Source organism: Oxyura jamaicensis, chromosome 6, assembly GCF_011077185.1.
Source record: "Oxyura jamaicensis isolate SHBP4307 breed ruddy duck chromosome 6, BPBGC_Ojam_1.0, whole genome shotgun sequence".
NCBI classification, from domain to species: domain Eukaryota; kingdom Metazoa; phylum Chordata; class Aves; order Anseriformes; family Anatidae; genus Oxyura; species Oxyura jamaicensis.
The window spans coordinates 2,146,859-2,166,980 of NC_048898.1; the positions used below are offsets into that span (position 1 = coordinate 2,146,859).

At 38.7% G+C, this 20,122-nt stretch overlaps 1 long non-coding RNA gene across 1 annotated transcript; it reads right to left on the reverse strand.

The window, feature by feature from the left end:
* Positions 1-336: 336 nt before the first annotated feature.
* On the reverse strand, positions 337-18,431 carry LOC118168929. The gene is made up of 4 exons (XR_004751862.1): positions 18,350-18,431; positions 14,419-14,486; positions 13,482-13,675; positions 337-3,861 (listed from the first exon to the last, which is right to left on the reverse strand). It is a non-coding gene; the product is annotated as an uncharacterized LOC118168929 (long non-coding RNA).
* Between the last annotated feature and the right edge of the window lie 1,691 nt (positions 18,432-20,122).

The following is a 20,122-nucleotide window of genomic DNA, read 5'->3' on the forward strand; positions in this document are numbered from 1 at the left end:
ACATGTTTATGCACCAACCACATGACTTCATGATATCTCTGAAATATGTCTGTGGGGCCTTCCACATTGCTGTGCCTGTACTCATGACACATTTGAGCTACATACATATGAAATAGTCTCCAAACCTTAACCCAGCAGCATTTCTAAAGCTTCATGTTGCACTGAAGTTATGGTAGAAGCTTTTTGTTGTTGAGAGAGGAGTCTTCTGGGGGAGAAGGGTAGACTCCTCTACTTAATGTAACTATAAACACAAGTAAATGGTAGAAACATGAAATAAGTCCATAAACTTAATATTATGAAAGAAATAAATGCAATTTCATTTCTAAAACTCAACTCTATCCCACTTATGCTTACATTCATACACGTGTGCACGTACTTGCATGCTCTCTGAATAGGTCCTGCAGCAGTTCTGACCCAAGGGATTCCATCCCAGAGCTACCACTAGAAGAAAGCTGGTCTTGAGACCACCTCATCTAGGTCCCTACCTGAAGACACTCCATCCCCTCTGCTGTCTCTAATCAGCCCACACATGTGCGTAACTATCCCCATTGTTCGAGCTTCCCTAAAGCCAAGCACTCCTGTTGCAATTTCAATCCACCACTTCCTCTCCTGTCTGCAGGGAACATGCAGAATAGTTTGTTATCTATGCTCTGCAGCACTGCTTCACTTACTGTCTCCCCTCCATCCGCTCTCCTTTGCGGGGGCGGATGCCTAGCCACGGAATTTCCATCTGTTCATTAGTATAAGAGCAATATGCTTTTATACAGACATTGGGTAGATAATGTCCAAAATAATTTTAAAAGAACAGATAAATTCATTTTAACAGCTAAATTCAGAACAGATAAATTTATTCTAGCGTTGCTTAAACCTATTTTGTCTGTGTAGTTGATGTACAGTCTGTAAATAAAGCCCTGTTTAATGCTTTTACATTGCTTCATCTTCTAATCCAAATTCTAATTAATTATATTCTTCTCTCTTGCTCTGCCTCACAGCACCAACAACTTGTAGTGAAGTTGATGGCACTCTGAGATGGACATTTTTACATTCAGATTAAAGCCATCTCAGCTACAGACAATGGCCCAAACAAGTGAATTACATGTCAGAATTATCACTCAACAGCAATGGGGTCTTCCTGTATTCTCCAGTCACAGCTTGCATAGAATTATGGATATGTCTGTCCGTATGTGTGTTGGGCTTGTTTAATAAACCTGTGGTTTTCTGCTACCAAAGCTAGCTTGTGCAGTGACTTATTCTAAAGTGTCATCCAGAAATATCACTTGGAGCTATTAAAAGCAATCCATTCGCTCTCTCACACCTCTTCACTTTGTAATCAAACAAACGTAATCACTTATTGTTCTTGGTGAGACAGCTGTGCCCTGAAATTCTCACCTCTACCTGCTTCTGTAAATCCATCTTCCACATGCCTGGATCTCCTACATGAGCAATGTGAAAGGCTTTTAAATTTTGTTAGACCCCGTTATGAACATAGGGGCATGACACTCGGGAAGCAATAAATAAATAAAAATTGCAAGCAGATTTATTACACAAGAGACAATAGAAAGAAAAGCAATGAAAACCCCACAACAAAGCAGCAGTTCATTTATCAAAGATCTATTCATCCAAATACAGCACCACTCCAGCAAGACACACTAGTTTGAGCAGAACTTTAAATATGTGACTTGTCAAACAGAAGTCAACAGCTTAAGTGATCTGCTGGACAGGGAACTAAATAAAACGGATGTATTATTTCATTTAAAAACAGATTTGTTCCATAAGGCCTTCCTGTGAAATATTCTACAGCACTTGAGGCCTCAGAAGTCAGTGCTGATTTTCCTATCAGAGAAAACCTAGTGAGAAAATATAAAGAGAAATGACAGGGATCATTGAAACGATTCATGAGTTATGCAGTGATTTCAGTTATTTATAAACTAATTCACTATTTTTCTGGAACCACTTTGACCAAAGGATTTCCTCACTGCAAGCCACCCGACTGGTATGAACATAATGAAAAATAATTTCAGCCTACATCACTGCTAAACTGGCAGAAGTCATGCCTGAGAACAGAAAGCACCATCGCTTCATCAGCAAACTTGCTGCCATCCCTAAATGATATCCTTCTTTAATTTTCTACCCCGTTTCTGCAGAGCATGTACTGCTTATTCCTCTATGCAGAGTGGAGCCGACAATGGGCTGACAGTGCTCACCCTCTGAAAACTCCATTAAAAAAGCATTAAGATGGTGATACAGAACAACAAAAGCAATGGAGAGCTCTGCTCCTGGAGACAAGTACCATATGCCCTCTCATACTTTTCCCAACACTACGCATTATGTGATCGGGTTGCTTAATTATGCTGAGGTGTTGAAAATGTATATGTGTAAGGATAGACTGGGAACCCCTGAAGTTAAAATATATTGATGTGTTTGTTATTAATACATGTTGGATGCATGAATAAAGCAGGATAACCTGCAATCTATTTAAAATAAAAAAGCTTGTTTTATTATATTATTTGAATTACATGTATAGTGAAACAATGCTTTACTCTGTTATTTCACTGAGGAATAGGATTTTTTGCTATTTTCCCTTTCCCCTCTTCTTCCCTGCCTTCCCTGCATCCATTTGTCTAACTAGGTTATATATACAAAAAAGTCTACAACTGCCGGCAGAGGCTTTAGTGATGTTGAGAGGAACTTTAGCTGACACTGACTCTTCAGATGCTGACTGACCTCTTTGAAGAGCTGCATCACTCTGGAAAATGCAAACACCACAGCCGTTAGCAACCTACATCTCTCATCAAAATTCTGACTTCTCGTGGCCTGCTCACTGAGGCCAGCTGCTTCCGTCTGTGTTTACAACAAGCTTCTGAGAACAACTCATCAGAAGTTTGGGCTCTAATGGTCACAGTCTGAATTTCTCCTCCTGCTAGCACAACAGATAATGAAGCTGGAAAAATAGGTATTGTAAATAAATTCTGTGATAAAGATAGCCCTCACTTTGGCCTGAGATGGTTTTAATCTACTTTTTCATCCTAAGAAATCTCTGAAGATGTCAGAAGCAAAATGTCAGGGCTACTTATTTGCTTCTTTGCCTGCTCTGCAAGGATTGCTCAATTCCAAATGAAACAAATGTGCCAGAGCTGATTTACTGAATTAGCAATGGATGGGGCTCAAAAGCATCACTGAAATGCATTGCCACTGCCCTCTGCGAGCTTGCAGCAGGTCATTGTAAAACCTGAGCTCCACAGACAGCTAAAGAGAGGTCCTCAAGTCTCAACAAAGAGCCCAGGAGGAAAAGCCACAAACCAAAACTGTGCTATTAAAGCAATCAGCCTCACCATGTCAAGGTCCTACTTAAACAGACTTGACCTACCACACCTTTTCATGTGGCAGAATCAGAGGCTGGGACCGGTGCTGTCTAACTGCCTACATTTTGTCCTAGTAAATGGATTTAAAATATGCCCTAGCTATATAAAATAATAAAACGGGAACATTTTAAACATATATGCTGTGTGGATTGATTTGTACTTGTCACTTTAAATGATGTAAATTACAGATCTATAGTTTTGTAAGAGAAAAACTCCAACAATTCTCAGCGTACCTTTCATCTATAATATCGAAGTGCTCCAAGAAAGCTGGCAAGTGGCTCTGCAAAGAGAAATGTGGCGCAGAGGCACAGATCTGCAGAGACCGTGTGGGTGCCCCAGCTCAGCACGGGGCTCCAGCAATCCCCACCCCAAGCACAGTGCCAGGCGAGGACAGCCACGACGACTCGAAGTTCTTCAGAGCAGGCCAGTGTCATCACGGAGAGGAGCCGGGTTATTCAGAGAGCACCACGAGGAAAATCAGCAAGCACGAAAGCATGAACTGCAAGAAAAGAATGGAGAATCTGGGATTCATTTATTTATTTATTTTTAATTATAAAATGATGTGAACCCTCCGTGATAGCAGTTTTTGATTATGCTAAAGGTTGCTGTCATGGAGAAGGAACAAAACTATTCTTCACAGGATAGGACAAGAAGGGTTAAACTGCAGCAAGGGAAATTCAGTTTAGACAGTAGGGAAATCTTTCTAGCTGTCAAGATAGTTCAGCATCGAAATCAATTGCCAAGGGAGAGTGGAATCTCAATCACAGGAGGGTTTAAGAACAGGCTTGCTAATTAACTGTCAGGCATGGTTTAGATATAATTGCTCCAGCTGGGGCAGGGGGCTGAACTACCTGACCTCCTAAGGCTCCATCTAGCTCTATCTGCATTGATCATAAGATCTCCAGAGCCTCAGAATAATCTATGTCCCTCACAAATTATATAAAGAGGGAATATATATATATATATAAGCAAGCCTAAAAGCTAATTACTAATGCTATGTCTGTACTATGTTGCTGCTGTCTTAATAATTTTAGAATTAAATCTATAATGTTACCTCTAATAATAACATATAATCAAAAATTTTAATGTATCCCAGTATGGATATTTTAGTCTGATTTTAATGTGTGGCACAGACTTATATTTTATTACATTTATTTTTGGTATTTAAACCCTTCATTGATGACAGACTGTGATCACATTTTTCTACAGACCCTAGCAGGACCTGAGGCCTTATATATGTGCAATACACATGTTTGTATATGTAACAGCAGGAGTACACAGGCAACAGAGATAATGAAAGACGGTTCTTTCTAATCCTCCATTCTGCTAATCACATATTAAAACCACCTAGCAATATTGCAGTATCACTGAGAGATTAGTCCCGACCCAAGCACTCCTGAAGAGCGTCAGCTTTGTTTCCAAGTGGCAGATGGAAAGAAATACTCTTGCAGGACACCTCTCCCAGCATTACGCTGTTCTACAGAAATGAAAAATTAAAATTCATGTAACTGAGACTAATTTGACAAGACCCCTTTCCCTACCCTATCTGTAATTAGCATTGCTGTCATGATGCAGCAGTCCATCATTCTTTTTTACTTACAGAAAACTGGTCAAACTCTTATTCCTTTCAGTCTGAATAGCTAAATGGCTAAGAGGCAAAAAGAAATTGGATCCTTTACTTTTGGAATCCCCATTCTCTGTTAATTGGAACTGCAGAGGAAAAAACAATGTAATAAAAAGTAATAAAACTAGCTTTGAAAATCTGATTAAAATATGAAGGAAAAAAAAAAAAAGTTATATCTTTCTTCGAGAACACCCCAAATATTGCAAAGGATACACAGGTGGAACCTTAATTTGAGAAAGGCCAAGTGTGATCATGGCAGAGAGATGCACTGCAGCATTTTCACAATGGTACTTGGTGGGCTGCTGGACCCCACGCCTGCAGGCACACGCATGCAGATTTATTTCCCTGGTGGCAGCCAGTTTGGTTGACTGTCCCCATGGGAGAAGCTTCTGGCCAGCATCACTGTTTAGTCAGGGGAGCCAGACCTCTCCAGGAGGTTATCCAGAGATCCAGGGCAAGTATTTGCTAAGCTGCTAATTGCTTTTTTGAAATCATTCTCTGGCAGTGCCTCTTCCCATACATTAGGCAGGCTCCACAGACAATGCAGACCCATAATTCAGAGATTCTCCGGGCAGAAAGACATCCTTGCTTCATAACTTTGTTTAGCCTAAGGGTATCGAGAAGTTTGGCAGATCTCGCTCGACTCAAAATACATGCATTTTGCAATACCACTGCTTCTCTACAGCCACCTTTTTAATGTCTCACATTATAGGTTATATTGGGTATTGGAGATTCATATTTGTGTTTACACTTTCCACTTAGCCCTTTAATATTGTAGTCATAGTGCTGGCTCCATTTTTCTTTTTTCATTTTTTTTTTAATTGGAAAATACTATTAGCAGGATAAATTAGTCATTTGAACCAAGTAATCTTTTTTTTTTTCTTTTTTTTTTTGTTCTGCTCTCTAAAATAAAATCTTGCAAAGAGTAATACACAGGCATATACACATCATAAAATATTGGGCCTAGATACTGAAACTTGTAGAAAAAAAATACTGTCAGTATTAACTGGAACAACTTATTATTCCAATAAAGAACAAGCCCAAGAATTGAAGAAAAAGGGAGAACTGAAATAAAATTCAGCGAAATCCCAAATCACTGTAATCTTTACTACACGCATTGCTAACCAGTGGCTGGCTCTCTTTGGTGTGCTCTTTTCCATGTGAGACTCTGGGCAGCAAAGCAGAATACTTGACGAGCTCTGGGTGCTGCTTTACTTTTTATTACACCACTCTGTTCTATATTTTTGTTAAAAACAATTCTATCCTTGCATTACAAGAGCAATTCTACTGAAGGCTGCTGAACCCTTGGTGAATACCAAACATGAAAGAGGCAATGCAACATTTGTCAGTGACATCCCTACAGCCTGTCATTTACCTGAGAAAGCTTTTTGGTAAATATTTCAAAGAACAATAGATGAAGACATCTTAAATGTGGACTTCTTATGCCACAAACAACACATTTTTAGTAGAAAGCAAGTATTTGTCATATGAATTAAATGCAATTCCCTCAAAGTTGCTTTTCTCCCCCTTGTCTGTTTTAATATAATTTATAATCCCTTAATAATCTCTACCATTTCACATAAAAGTTGTTGCAAAAATATCAGTATCAATCAAATACACAGCTAGTAGCTTTCATATCTGCATTTAGAAGTACAGTAAGTGCCTGTTAAATATATGATTATTTTAGAACTGCTGCAGTATGACAAATGAGGAAGATAAGAAGCCATTTGTTTGGAGTTGCAGGTTTCCAAGAACTCCACTGAAATGTTTCATATTGCACACCACTACCCCGTAACGCATGATAAAAGGAACAAGAGTGTTTACCGCCTTCTTAATGAAGAAAAAAAAATCTGTCCAGTTGTTCAACATAAGATAGAGTTTATTGGATTGTCTGCTTCTGTAGTAAACAGATCAGTACTTTGTACACAGGTTATTTTATCTAAGGCTATGTTATATTATTCTCTGTGGGTGCTGTCCATGATAAATGTTTGTTTGCTTATGGGTGAGAGACCATAAAAATAAAAATAAAAAATAAAAAGAGCAAGAGAAGGAGTTTTTAAGCTTCAAGTACGTTTATCTGTGGGCTACAAAGGCAAGTCACTGGAAAACACAAATTCCATACAGAAGAAATGCAGGTTATTTTGGTTCTTTAGGGACCAGGACGATGGATACAATGACCTGGGTTAAGTAAGAATCATCATTGCCTTCATGAAGATGCTGAAACGAACTGCATCAGAATCTATCTGGACTTTTACTACTTGCCTTAGACATGGCCAGGTAAAACAGAAACAAAACACCCTCGGTAAAGGCAGCTTCCCTTTGCCACGAACCACCATAAGTACCCTCCTTACACCACAGTACATGCAGTCTTACACTGTATCACATTTACCCAAAGCTACTGAGTAATGTGTAAAAGTTCTTAAATGCAGTGTTTTTGTTTTGCTAGCTACACAGAACATATTTGGTCTATGTTAATGAAAGCCACCCAGACAAATAAAATGGTATGTCTCTAAATGCTATAACTCATGACCTTTTAAACAATTGCCACAATTTAGATAATCCATCAATCCATTTTCGTTTCTGTGAAGGTACGCTATTAAATTTACAAACGTTAAATCTCTTTTACATAAGGTATATTAGAGAAAAACAACCTAAAATTATTGGGTGCATTATTTTAACAGGCAATGTTCAGAGTCCAACATCTCACATGAGTATATTCAACTCTGAGGATTAAATAAAGAAAAAAGAATTGTAGAATCAGCAAAGGTTAAGTATCCCAAACTCATATCAGTTTCTTTATAAACCTAGAATTGAAAGCATATCTGGTAATGATTTAAAGAGCTAGCAAGAGAGATATCTCCAACACAAACTGCCAAACTGCTGAGCTGATACCTGTGAGATAGAAAGGAACATGAAGCCTCTTGTTCCACCACCCGTTTGACTAAATCCTATCCTTTTTATCCCAAAGGTCCGCTGCTCAAAAAAGCTTTTTTTTTTTTTTTTTTTTTTTTTTTTTTGGTTTATTTATTTTCTTTAATTGATCAACTTTGCTCTTTTTGCTCCTACTCTCTGAATTGATTTTTTTTGGTCATTCTTTGCATTCCAAGTTCCTGAGCTAATCTTGAGTTCCTCCTGGATTTGTCACCTTTGAAGCCTTGTCACATAGTTTGGGGCTATGTGCTGGCACGATTACCTGTGTTCTGTACTTAGCTCTACAAATATTTATCTCCCCTCTCTTACTGTGCCACCAAGCCTATTAGAGTTTCCTTCAAGAGGAAACACAAAGCTGTCTAGTTTGTTAATCCGGATTAAGCACTAAGTAACCACACACTGAAGAGCAGTACTTCAGCAGTGGCTAAAATAACTCACCCCACAGGAAGAAGAATGCAGAATGGGGCTGCGGAACATTCACTGCCTCTGCCCTAGCCCTCATCCACATCTGAAGTCAAAGGCTGAGGACTTAAATCAAACAAAATTAGTGTTTTATGAAGCTTGCGATGAAGAAAATACTAAAATTAACAAAAATAACCTATCTATGCACTTGAGTTAGACATGATGAAAGTCTTTGACCTAACTGCTTCAAAATAGTTCATAGACTACCAGTGGCTGTAGTTGCAGGATGTTTATTTAAAATACAGAACACGGATTAATTATATAAAATCAGCAGAGTTAAAAGAGGTATGTTTTGAAGTTATCAAGGAGGCTGTTGTTGTGTTATAGAATGAAAACCAAAAAAAGAGTTTTGATTCCACAAAGATAAGTTTACTAAGTCCCTGCCTTCCTTCCTAATTCCAGCTCTTGATCTGCAGTTCACTGCACCCCAACTGTGCTGAGGCAGTTTTTACAATTTTATACACTATAAATCAGTTGAAGAATAACTGAATTCATGGAAGCAGATGTCGTGTTATTGACAGGGAGTTGGTAAAGGGGGGAAGTCTAACTGAAGACATCAGGGTAGCTATCTCAGAGTTGGTCAATACAAACCATTGCATCTCATGTTGTCTAATACTGTCAATCAGACAAGGTAAAAAGAAACTGTAGGTATCAGTCAAACCATGAACATCCCTGGGCTCCAAACTGTGAACCTTACTAGTGAAATATGCAAAGAAAGAAACAAGTGGGCAGGATCTGACATTGCTTTTTGTCTCTGCTCAACTCAAAATAACCTGCAGATTAAGTAAATTATCATTTTTAGCACATATTAATTGCATAATGGCTTCTCCATATAATTAAAACTCTGAAAAGTTTATAAATCAATATTTACTTCATTTACATACATCACATCTGTGGGCATATTAATACAAGTAAGATAAACTGAAAGCTTATGAATGCAGATTGTTGTAGGATTGTTTTCTCTTTGTGACAGAAGAGAACAACAATTTTGGTTTGTTCTAGATTTTTAAATTATTTTTATTTTTTGCCAAGATATTGATATGAATATTTACGTTCTGTTAAGTCTCATTCTGAATGCTCCTCAAAGTTTAAGAAAGCAGGGCTGGTTGGGACTCTCTGGGCTATCAGTCACAGGATCCACTTAAAACCGTTTGACAGACATTCAATCCAGAACGGTTTGTAGGATATGCCTTTAACCTACCTACAAAGGGTCAAAAATGCTGTGCAAATCATTGTGGGGAGACACACCTGAGGCCCACAAAAAGACCAAGAGCTACAAAAGCTGTCGTGCTACAGAAAACCAGGAGATCAAAGGCATTGTCAGGTCCCTAGGCCCTGACAAAGAGTTTTTCAGATGAAATTTCCAGATGCTCCAAGGAAACAAACCATTCCCCAGACTCCAGTGCAAGGGAAAACCCCAAGTGGTCCTTGCCAAAGATGATGTGAGAGAAACAGCATTGACTGCAAAAAACAGTTATTGTGTGGAGACAGACCTATGGGGAATTTTGTACCAGCAAGGCTACTACACATTACAATATTGTTTCACACGGAGCTGAAATCAGAAATGCCCCAAAGTTACGGCTGACTACTGCCTGCAGCTGTGTAAAGTTACTAATTGCACTCCATTTCCCATGAAGCAGCAATCTACATCCTGCCAGTTAAAGAGAGGCTATCAAACCAGTTTCAAATTCACATCAATAAGATTTTAAAACAAGACCAGCTTTTTTAACATCACTTCTTATAGTTGATCAAGCACATAATAATCATCCTCTTTTCTAAACATTTCATGTGACATCTTCCCTACCTTTGCCAAATAAGTTATTTTTTCCCTTCTCCTACTCTCGCATCAGCCTTCTACTTCTGCTTTGCTGCATCATCCACTCTCACTGTAACTGAGGAAATAGTATTTTTATCACTGCCACTAATTGATTGCCATACGCTGCATTCAGATTTAATTCCATAGCCCTGTTACGACAAGTACTGCTCTCCAATTTTATACCAAGACCATTTGAAATCTTAGATCATTTAGTCTGGCACATAACCCGTCAAATCTTTTGCATCCTGACCTGTGTGAGACTGTTGCAAAGGAACACAGCACTATTGATGTTTGTTTCCCAGACCAGTTTGTTGCATCTCTCTGACCACCTTCGATTTCAGTGTGCACAACCAAACGGAAGAGTCCACATTTGAGCCCTTGCATTCAGCATGGATGTGCTCTTATTGCTCAGCTATAGGGTTATTTCACAGCATTAGACACCAAACCACTTAACGCTGACTCCATAAACATCAGAATTACTTTAGTCAGGCTTTGAAAGCACTAATAAAATGTGTTAACAATATCCATCCTACTTCTGGAAAACTGTAGGCTTTTTATTTTTTTTTTATTATTATTTTTTGTTCTCAGCAACACATGTTCTGTAAGCTGGATGTGCTCCACAATTACTACTCAACCATGGTGAGTTGAGCTTGGCTGGCTGGTCAGCTGTCAGCAGGACAGAGGGATAAAATAAGCTGTGGTTTGAGATAAAGACAAGGAAATCACTTACCAGTTACTGTCTCAGGCAAAACACACTCGACATGACCAAAATTAATGTATGTCCAGTCGAAATAGAGCTGGATAGTGAGAAATAAGAGCAAATTATAAAATAATTACAAATTCTACATATATTACACATCCCTAGAGAGCATATAAAATATGAGATGTGAAGGAAATATAAACGGAACATGCACAATTGAATGAAGCACTCAGTAACTCCTGTACAGGACTGAGATCATAGAATCAAGGAATGGTTTGGGTTGGAAGGGACCTCAAAGACCATCGGGTTCCAACCCCCTGCCATGGGCAGAGATGCCACCCACTAGAACAGGTTGCTCAGGGCCTCATCTAACCTGGTCCTGAACACCTCCAGGGATGGGGCATCCACAGCCTCTCTGGGCAGCCTGTTCCAGTGAATGTTGCTTCCGTCCAAGTCCTGTGTAGTCACAGGATAATCAGAAAAGCCACAGAGCAGATATCCAAAGGTTACCTTACCATGGAGGTCTCTTCAAAGACCTGCACGTAGTGCCTTCTTGTTGTGTGCTTTGTGAGACCATGCCAGTAAAGCCTTGGTAATGTCCAGAAATCCCGCGGGAACACAAAGAGCCTGCTGTGGCAGGCAAACCAGTGCTTAGCTGGTGACAGTGACTTCTCTTCAGGTTAACTTAATTTCCCTCCTGTCCATCTGCTCTTGGGGCAGTTTCTCTTCACAGGAGAAAGCACCAAGCCACCAGCTGTGACAGGTGGGGAAAAAGTCATATATTTGGGTGATGTTGTCCCTTCCTGCTCACATTACTCTTTACATGCTTAAGAGCCACCAAAGCTTTTAACTTGTAATTAACTGTTGCTGATTATGACAGTTACTGATTTCTCTCTAACACCAGAAGATCAATTTTAATCCCCAGATTTACCACCACTGTTAGCAGCCAATGCGCCCAGGTCTCAGTTCAGCCAACGACAGAGCTCTTCCTTTACTCCAAACATGTTCAATCCTTGAAAATAAGCACACACATATGACATAGAAAGGTTAGCTGCTATCTGTGTTCCCAAGCAGCTTTTAAGTAGTGTTACTTGTTCTGTACCAGGGTGTATTTGACACAAGACCCTGTGATTTATTAATAACTAGCTGCTGCTTGCTTAACTTTTTTCCCCCCTAAATTGTATTACCAATGATATAGCGTATGCAATAATTAAAGAATTACTTGTCCTAAGATGATTTTATGCTTAAATGAGCAGACGTTACATATAAGAGTGTTCTGTGTTTTGCTGATATGTGGACAAATAAATCTAGAAGAAAAAAAAAAATCTTAAAAAGAACAAGACATAATTAGTACCATCTGTATGGATCTTGTAGACTCGTAAAGGGTTTTATTGAAATAGAAGAGTAATGAAATGTTATTCTAGGGGTTGATTTTTTGCAGACTGATTCAAATGGCCGACGACCCCAGTGTTGCTCCACAGACATCAGTGGAAACATTTTTGCTGTATTTTAAAATGTAAGAAATTATGATTTCAAGAACCTGCTAAAGTTTTTATTTGAAGTGAATGCCAGCTTTTCTATTGACTGCATAGAATGCCTTTAAAACAGAAATCAAATTTAAAGGGATTATAATGCACATTTCAGGGTTTGTTAAGAAAAATTCACAAACAGGATTAGTGATACAGACAGCTTGTATTCAGTTTTCTATTTTGTTAAATTAAATTAAATTGCTGCTTAGAATAAATTCTGGAAAAGTTTCATATGTTTTCTAATCTGGTTCTTCCAGATGTATTTTATAAATACTTAAAGCCACGTGGTTTAAAAAAAAAACACTGGAAGAAAATCAGATTGGTGTTTATCATCTTTAAATATAATTAACTTCCTCCAAAAGGAAAGATAGAAAGTGTCACGGAAAATTTTAGTTCATAGCTAATGACATGGTACATGTCAAATTAGTTGCAGTCTAGGTAACCCTTCCTTTTCTTATATCCATTTCATTCTAAACAATCATTTTGAAGTTACTATGTTTCTAGATTATATAAACAGAAAGAGAAATCTAAAAGCACATTTCTTTGTTCCCAACCAAAAGTAATCACCAAAACAAAAACAAAAACACAATATGCCGTGATCTCCCAAAATATCACCCTGAGTTAAGTTCTAAATAAAAACTTCCTTACATATGCTTGTCACAAGTTATTCTACCTACCTTGCCTGTTCAAATTGCAGCCATTTCTTAACCTCCCTGGTTATGATGCTAAGGAAAAACTTTCTGCACTGTATCACCATGGTTATATTATAATTACAAATTAACCTGCCGTATCAGTAAAGCCACATGGTCCAGTTCAGCAAAACTACCTTGTCTTTACTCTTACCTTTTAATCAACAAACAGGATGAGTTCAACCTTCAGTGCTAACAAAAAAAACACCAATCCATAATGCAATTCACTTGTATCAAGCAATATTAAGTTTAAATTTTTCCTTTCTGCAAATCTACAACTCCTTTGCAGGGTCATTGAGTTGATTACTGCACTCAGTGCAACACATGTAACAGGTGGCAGTTTTATAGTCAGTTTTGTTTTCAGTAACCTTATTCCAATATTAAATGAAAGGCCCGCGTTGTTTCCTAGAGCAGGTGATAGAACCGTGTGTGACATTATAAGTTTTGGCTGGATTACGGGTCTATTTTTTCTTCCTGTGTGTGAGGGGTGAGGCGTGGGATAATCTTGCTGCTTGCTTCAAGCAGCGAGAAGCACTTACTCCGCATCATCAAGCAACCGGTCCTGGATAAGAATAAAAACAGATATTTTTGTACATGTTCAGCATCATTGTTTTACTATCAAACAGAAGGATTACATGCTTCTCTAAATCTTTTTTTTTTTTTTTTTTGGTAGAATGCTAATATTTTTCAGCCTTCACATGCAAATGGAGGTGATGCCATTGAAAAGGCACACATGTGAGTGCAGCAAGAAAGACAAATTGTCTTTACTTAAAAAAAAAAAAAAAGACCTAAAGCATAAAATGTGTAAAAAAATCAAAGTTATTCAAGGCAAAATTTTTGAAGATTGGAACCATAATTGTTGACGTACTTTAAACAATATTTTAAAATCATAATACAGTACTCTTTAAAACTTAGGCACAATAACATATGTTAAACATGAAAGGCATAGAAATGGCTATATATACAGGGACATGGGTATCTACATATTTCTAAGCCTTGGTTTTACCGGCATAATTGTTTGTGTGCTGCAGGTCAACCTTTTGTAGAGCTCAGGATGAGCCCTAGGCTTTCAAGAGAATAGATAACAAAGGGAGAAAGAGCATCACTGTCCCTGCAGAATAACTGGGCAGGTCTTTAGGGCACACAGGACAAAGGTGGTATCTCCCCACACAGGGGATGTGTTTCTCCAATACAATACCCAGCTCCAGGCATTAGGGATTGGAACTGAGCAGGACTCCTTCCTGGCTCGTTAGGCTTACTGCAAGATCACATCAGATAATTGCTTCTATAGACTGAGCTACTCACCCAGCAACGTAATTATTCGTTTTGCTCTCCTTTTTCTGATTAGAAGGTTGTTCTGGGATCCCAGTGCCCTAGGGTACAGAAAGCTTACTCTGACGTCTAGCTTTAATGTAGCCATCACCAATGTTAAACCTTTTGTTCTTTCACCAGCACAAGTTTTCAGTTTAAAAGGCTCTTTCCTCACCCTGCATCCATATCACTTCTCAAGCTAATGAGGTCTAACTGCACATTATTACACCTTTGGTCATGTTTGACAGAGCTCTAAGATTCATTTACCTTTTTTAGCCTTGTATCTCATTAGTGACTCAGAGTCATCATGCAATACCACTTGTGCATTTGAACTCCGCTCCTCCTTCTCCATCCCTTCTAAATTCCACCTGAAATTATTTTTACTCCCCAAATGAATGACCTTGAATTGCTTCCTACTGAACTTCTTCCTGTTTCACAGATTCAGAGCATGGTTTATGTTAGAAGGGCCCTTAAAACCCCCCTCCATGGACTGGCCCCCTGCCCCCAGCCCAGGCTTCTAGGCACAGAGCCTGCTCCTCTCCAGGCCAAACACCCCCAGCTCCCTCAGCCTGCCTCCATAACAGAGGTTCTCCAGCCCTTTGATCATCTTCTTGGCCCTCCTCTGGACTCATTCAAATAATTCCACATCTGTCTTGTGCTGGGGCCCAGAGCTGAATGCAGGCTCCAGGTGGGGTCTCACAGGAGCAGAGCAGAGGGGGACAATCCCCTCCCTCGCCCTGCTGCCCACCCTGCTGTTGGTGCAGCCCAGGGTACGGGTGGCTTTCTGGGCTGCAAGCACACGTTGCTGGCTCTCATCAAGCTTCTCACCCACCAACTCCCCCAGGTCCTTCTCCTCAGAGCTGCTCTCAGTCCATTCTCCACCCAGCCTGGATTTGGGCTTGGGATTGCCCCATCCCAGGTGCAGGACCTTGCACTTGGCCTTGTTGAGCCTCACAAGACTTACACAGGCCCACCTCTGGAGCCTGCCCAGGTCCCTCTGGATGGTGTCCCTTCCCTTCCCTGTGGTGCGTCAACCACACCACAGAGCTCAGCGTCATCGACAAACTTGCTGAGGGTGCACTCAGTCCCTCTGTCTGTGTGCACCAATTCCTTCAGGACCCACAGGTGTATCTCTTCAGGTCCCATGGACTTGTGAACCTTCAGGTTCCTCAGATGGTCTCGAACCTGATCTTCTACAGTGTGTTTTTCTTCATTCTCCCTGGTCCTTCCTTTGCCTTCTGGAGCCCAGGCTATGTGGCTGGAGTTCTTGCTAGTGAAGGCTGAGGCAAAAAAGTCATTGAGTACTTCAGCCTTGTCCATATTCCAGGTGACCAGATCTCCCATTTCCTTCCAGGGAGGGCCCACAATTTTGCCATTCTTCCTATTTTTACAGATGTACCTACAGAAGCCTTTCTTGAATTCTGTTGAGTTGTCTCAGTTTGTGCTTACCTCCGACTTTCTAAGTCCTACCCTCAAGCTTACCCTGAATGAGCATTGTTAAGATGTGACAGTTTCAGTTTTGAACATTCACTCACCACTAGTGTAATCCTTGATGTCTCTGGACCATTCCTCAAAAGAAAAACAAAACAAAACAAAACAAAACAAAACAAAACAAAAAAAAACACAACTGGTGGTTCTGGTGATCTAAGTCAAATATCACTGTAATTCCTGGCAGATCAGAAATGGTTTTATATTGACATTTGAACATGGCTGAACAATGTGAGAAATTTTAAACCTGACGGAAGCTTTTGGAAGAATGGTATCAGCAATGAAAAAATACATGTTCAAAGTTGAAATTCCACCCCTGCCTTAATTACAACACTCTTATTGTAAGGCCACAGTTGGCTGAGTAGTGTTCCACAGCTGTGTTTCAGTTCTTGGGAGCTGCGATGCTAGACTCCAACCATTACACAGGGCAGTTTTACACCTGAAGCACCACAGAGGTTATATGACTTCTGTTGTGCATTTTGTACTAGATCAGAAATTCAAAGGTGGTCTTTTCACCTTCTCTGGGAAAATGCTGATCACATTAGGAGTTGGGACATCCTTGCACAAATAAAGTCTATAAATTTAAAGTGCTAATAGTAAAGGTGATTGCTTATTGAGTTGTCTTTTTTTTTTTTTTTTTTTTAAGCCACTGCCAGGATGCATTTGGTTCATAACTAGTGACAGTAATGAACATAAATGCCAACAGAAATGTCCATTTTTAGCTGTGAAAAATATAGAGTTAGATCACTTAGGGATTTGAAAACAGCATTTCTTCCTTGCCTGTTGTGTTTGGACAGAAAACAATGTACCCTTGCCAAGTTCATTGCAAAAGCCACGTTGTACTAGTCTTATGATTGACATCACTGATGGATTCAATCCATCAATGCCAAACAATTTTGTGATTTGAAGTTACTTGGTTAACTCCTGATCACTTCTCTGCTTGATTTGCTCTGCAATATGAAGTATCATTATTCGAGGGTCATGTAAGAAGAGTGGTGTTTCTTAAAACATAAGATATCAGCATTTTCTAAAGAAGTAGCTGCATGTATTCCTAGTGAGATTCATGACCATAATATCTAGTTATTTATTACTGATTTTTTTTAAAAAAAAGGCAAAATCAATAAATTAAAATAATATGAAATCATAATATATATTCCCAGGTAACAATAATTGCTTTTTGTCTTTAGAATATGTATAAAATATCTCTAAATCTTTAAATAAAATCTTTATTAATCTTTAGAGATCTTTAAAATTATAAGTAAAACAGCATTTGTCTTTTAAATTATACTTCTTTCTCATTTCTGATGCATATATGAGTTTGTTTGCAAAATGAATGTCTGTCACAAACAAGATACTAAGCAGACTTGGAACTACGCAAAGAGAGCCTGTATTGCTGAAGACAAAAAAAATCTATTCAATTGGCAAGTTAGACTTTCTAAAGAAACTGGAATATCGAGCTGTCTGGCTAGCAGAAAGGAAGATGGATGACTCTTCTTGAATTAGGTGCTTGAAATTTAGTTCTGCTCAAAAGAGAATATAATCAATTTGGGAAGGAGTTGAATCTAACACTGGGAATGCTTTATTGTAAATAGTAGATTGCATTTAAACTTTACTCAAGTGTTTTAAAGGTATTATTTTAGCTTAACCTTCAAAATGAATAACAGTTTATTTGTGCAGTTATTCACTGAAATGGGTTGAGATATCCAGTTTAGGAAATAGTCTACCCTGTCCTTTATACCCTACGTTTTATATTTATTATGAGCTCATCTTATTATTAGTTTCATTTGTTCTCCTTAGGTTCACAGACAGCAGATTTATTATCTTGCACTGGTACCTTAAGGGTATATAAGTAAATGTGAGCTCAAACTGTCCGCACCAGGTCAGAAGCTACAAATGGACTCCCCCAAGCAAGCACTTGGTTTAGCTTCTGACCTTACTCTCTTCCTTATACAACCCAGAAGGAAGTGCAAGCAGCTTTAAAGGTCATACTCTGGGAGAAAGCACTACATACTATAACAGGATAATTAATTCTAACTCTCCAGGTGATGACTCCTGAATGCTCAGAACCACTTTCACTTTTTGTAAATTAAATTAATTAAAATCTGGCAGCAAGCCTTTTCAGCAAGAAACCTGCATCCATGAAATGACAGATATAAGGAGAGGTTTCCACAATAAAGCTGTAAGTAGCCCATCACACAGTACAGATACGTGTAACTATTTTTTGTTCTTAAACTAAGGTTTTAACATTGGTAGAGCACATGACACATGAATCACAAATACTTTTGTTACTCTGACAGTGTTCTCTGGAAGAACTCACTTTTTTACTGCACACATACAATCTGAAGAATTCTATGCAATTTATATATAATATTCTACAAATCTACATTTCATTTGCTATCATCATGTGTTGGAAATAAGTGTGGATAGTTGTTCTTACCGGAAATAGAGTCTTTCATTTTGAATCAGGCATCCATGCATCTCCCTGCTTCAAAAACACTTGTGCCTCAGTTGTCTCAGGAACAGCTATCTAGATTAGAAGCACCAAGTTTATTACAGATACTGTTACAATGCTGTGAAACAAATCCTTAAGTTGCTAAAAAGTAGAATTGTTTTTTAAATTTCCTGTGTTTAAGTATCTCTATACTTAGTACAAGGCATAACTAAATTAATTTTTTTAAATACATTTAAGTTTCATACTTATGAAACTAGCATTGCTGTTGTAAAAACATATACAGGACTAAGGAATATAAATCACCTGGGAGAAAAATGAAGAGATAAGTTAAGCCAGACAAGTTTTCAGGGACTGTTTTTGTTCACTAAATGCACTAATATACTTCGTTAAATAATGCAGTGCTGATTTAAGAATTTCAGTAATAAAATATCTGAATGTCTAGAGCTTTGAAAAGTTAAAGCACTATTTTTTTATTTAAAATATAATCATTTTGCACTGAAAAGCTATGTAATGCTTTAATTTAGGTATAGACATTTAGCTATAGATTCAACAGAACTCAAGTGAAGGAGACAAAATTAAACAAATATCCAAGTCTGGGATATGCTTCTCAGGAAATGTACATTCATAGACGAAGCAGATCCATACCCCTCGAGGCCAAGACTTCCACCCTGTGATCTGCAAAGGATCTGCTCCCTTTGTCTTTACCTATGGAGACCAGAGACCCAAGGAAGATCTCCAGTACTTTGTTGCCCTTTATTTTCACTTAATCTACGTCCTACTGTAAAATACTACTGTGAATTTGATGGTATTGTCAGGAACACGTGATATTACTGTCATTATTTTAAAGGAACATAATGAAGAAAAAATTAATAATAAAGAACTGTAGGAATTAACTGCCATAATACCAAATAATAACATACTTTCTTGTGACATCTACACTACTAAACTAAGAATTTCAATTTGAGCCTGTATACTGTACTAAGTAGCCTTGTTTTAATTTCTGCCTTTAATAAGTCCATTCATTTTACACATTATTTACCCTAGCCATAAGTTAAGTTAAGCATTATGCAGTACCTTCATTTCCATGGTGATTTTCATGTAACTTGCCAAAAACATGGTGAGTGACTATGGACTGAGACAACATTTAAAGGTTTCGGCAAACTATTTATTTTTGCATATCATGGCAGCAGCCAACTTTGCAAATGCAGTGCCTCGCCTTGTGTTTCATATCTGGAAATAGCTGAGGATGAGCTCTTTTACAAATTACTGCCTTACTGCAGTGGCCTGCAGACTATAAATGAGGGACAGAACTTAAAACCACTTAAAATGTACTGGAGCCTATTGATATATCACAGAATCACAGAATCACAGAATTTCTAGGTTGGAAGAGACCTCAAGATCATCGAGTCCAACCTCTAACCTAACACTAACAGTCCCCACTAAACCATATCCCTAAGCTCTACATCAAAACGTCTTTTGAAGACTTCCAGGGATGGTGACTCCACCACCTCCCTGGGCAGCCTGTTCCAATGCCTAACAACCCTTTCAGTAAAGAAGCTCTTCCTAACATCTGACCTAAAACTCCCCTGGCGCAACTTTAGCCCATTCCCCCTCGTCCTGTCACCAGGCACGTGGGAGAACAGAACAACCCCCACCTCTCTACAGCCTCCTTTAAGGTATCTGTAGAGAGCGATAAGGTCGCCCCTGAGCCTCCTCTTCTCCAGGCTGAACAAGCCCAGCTCCTTCAGCCGCTCCTCG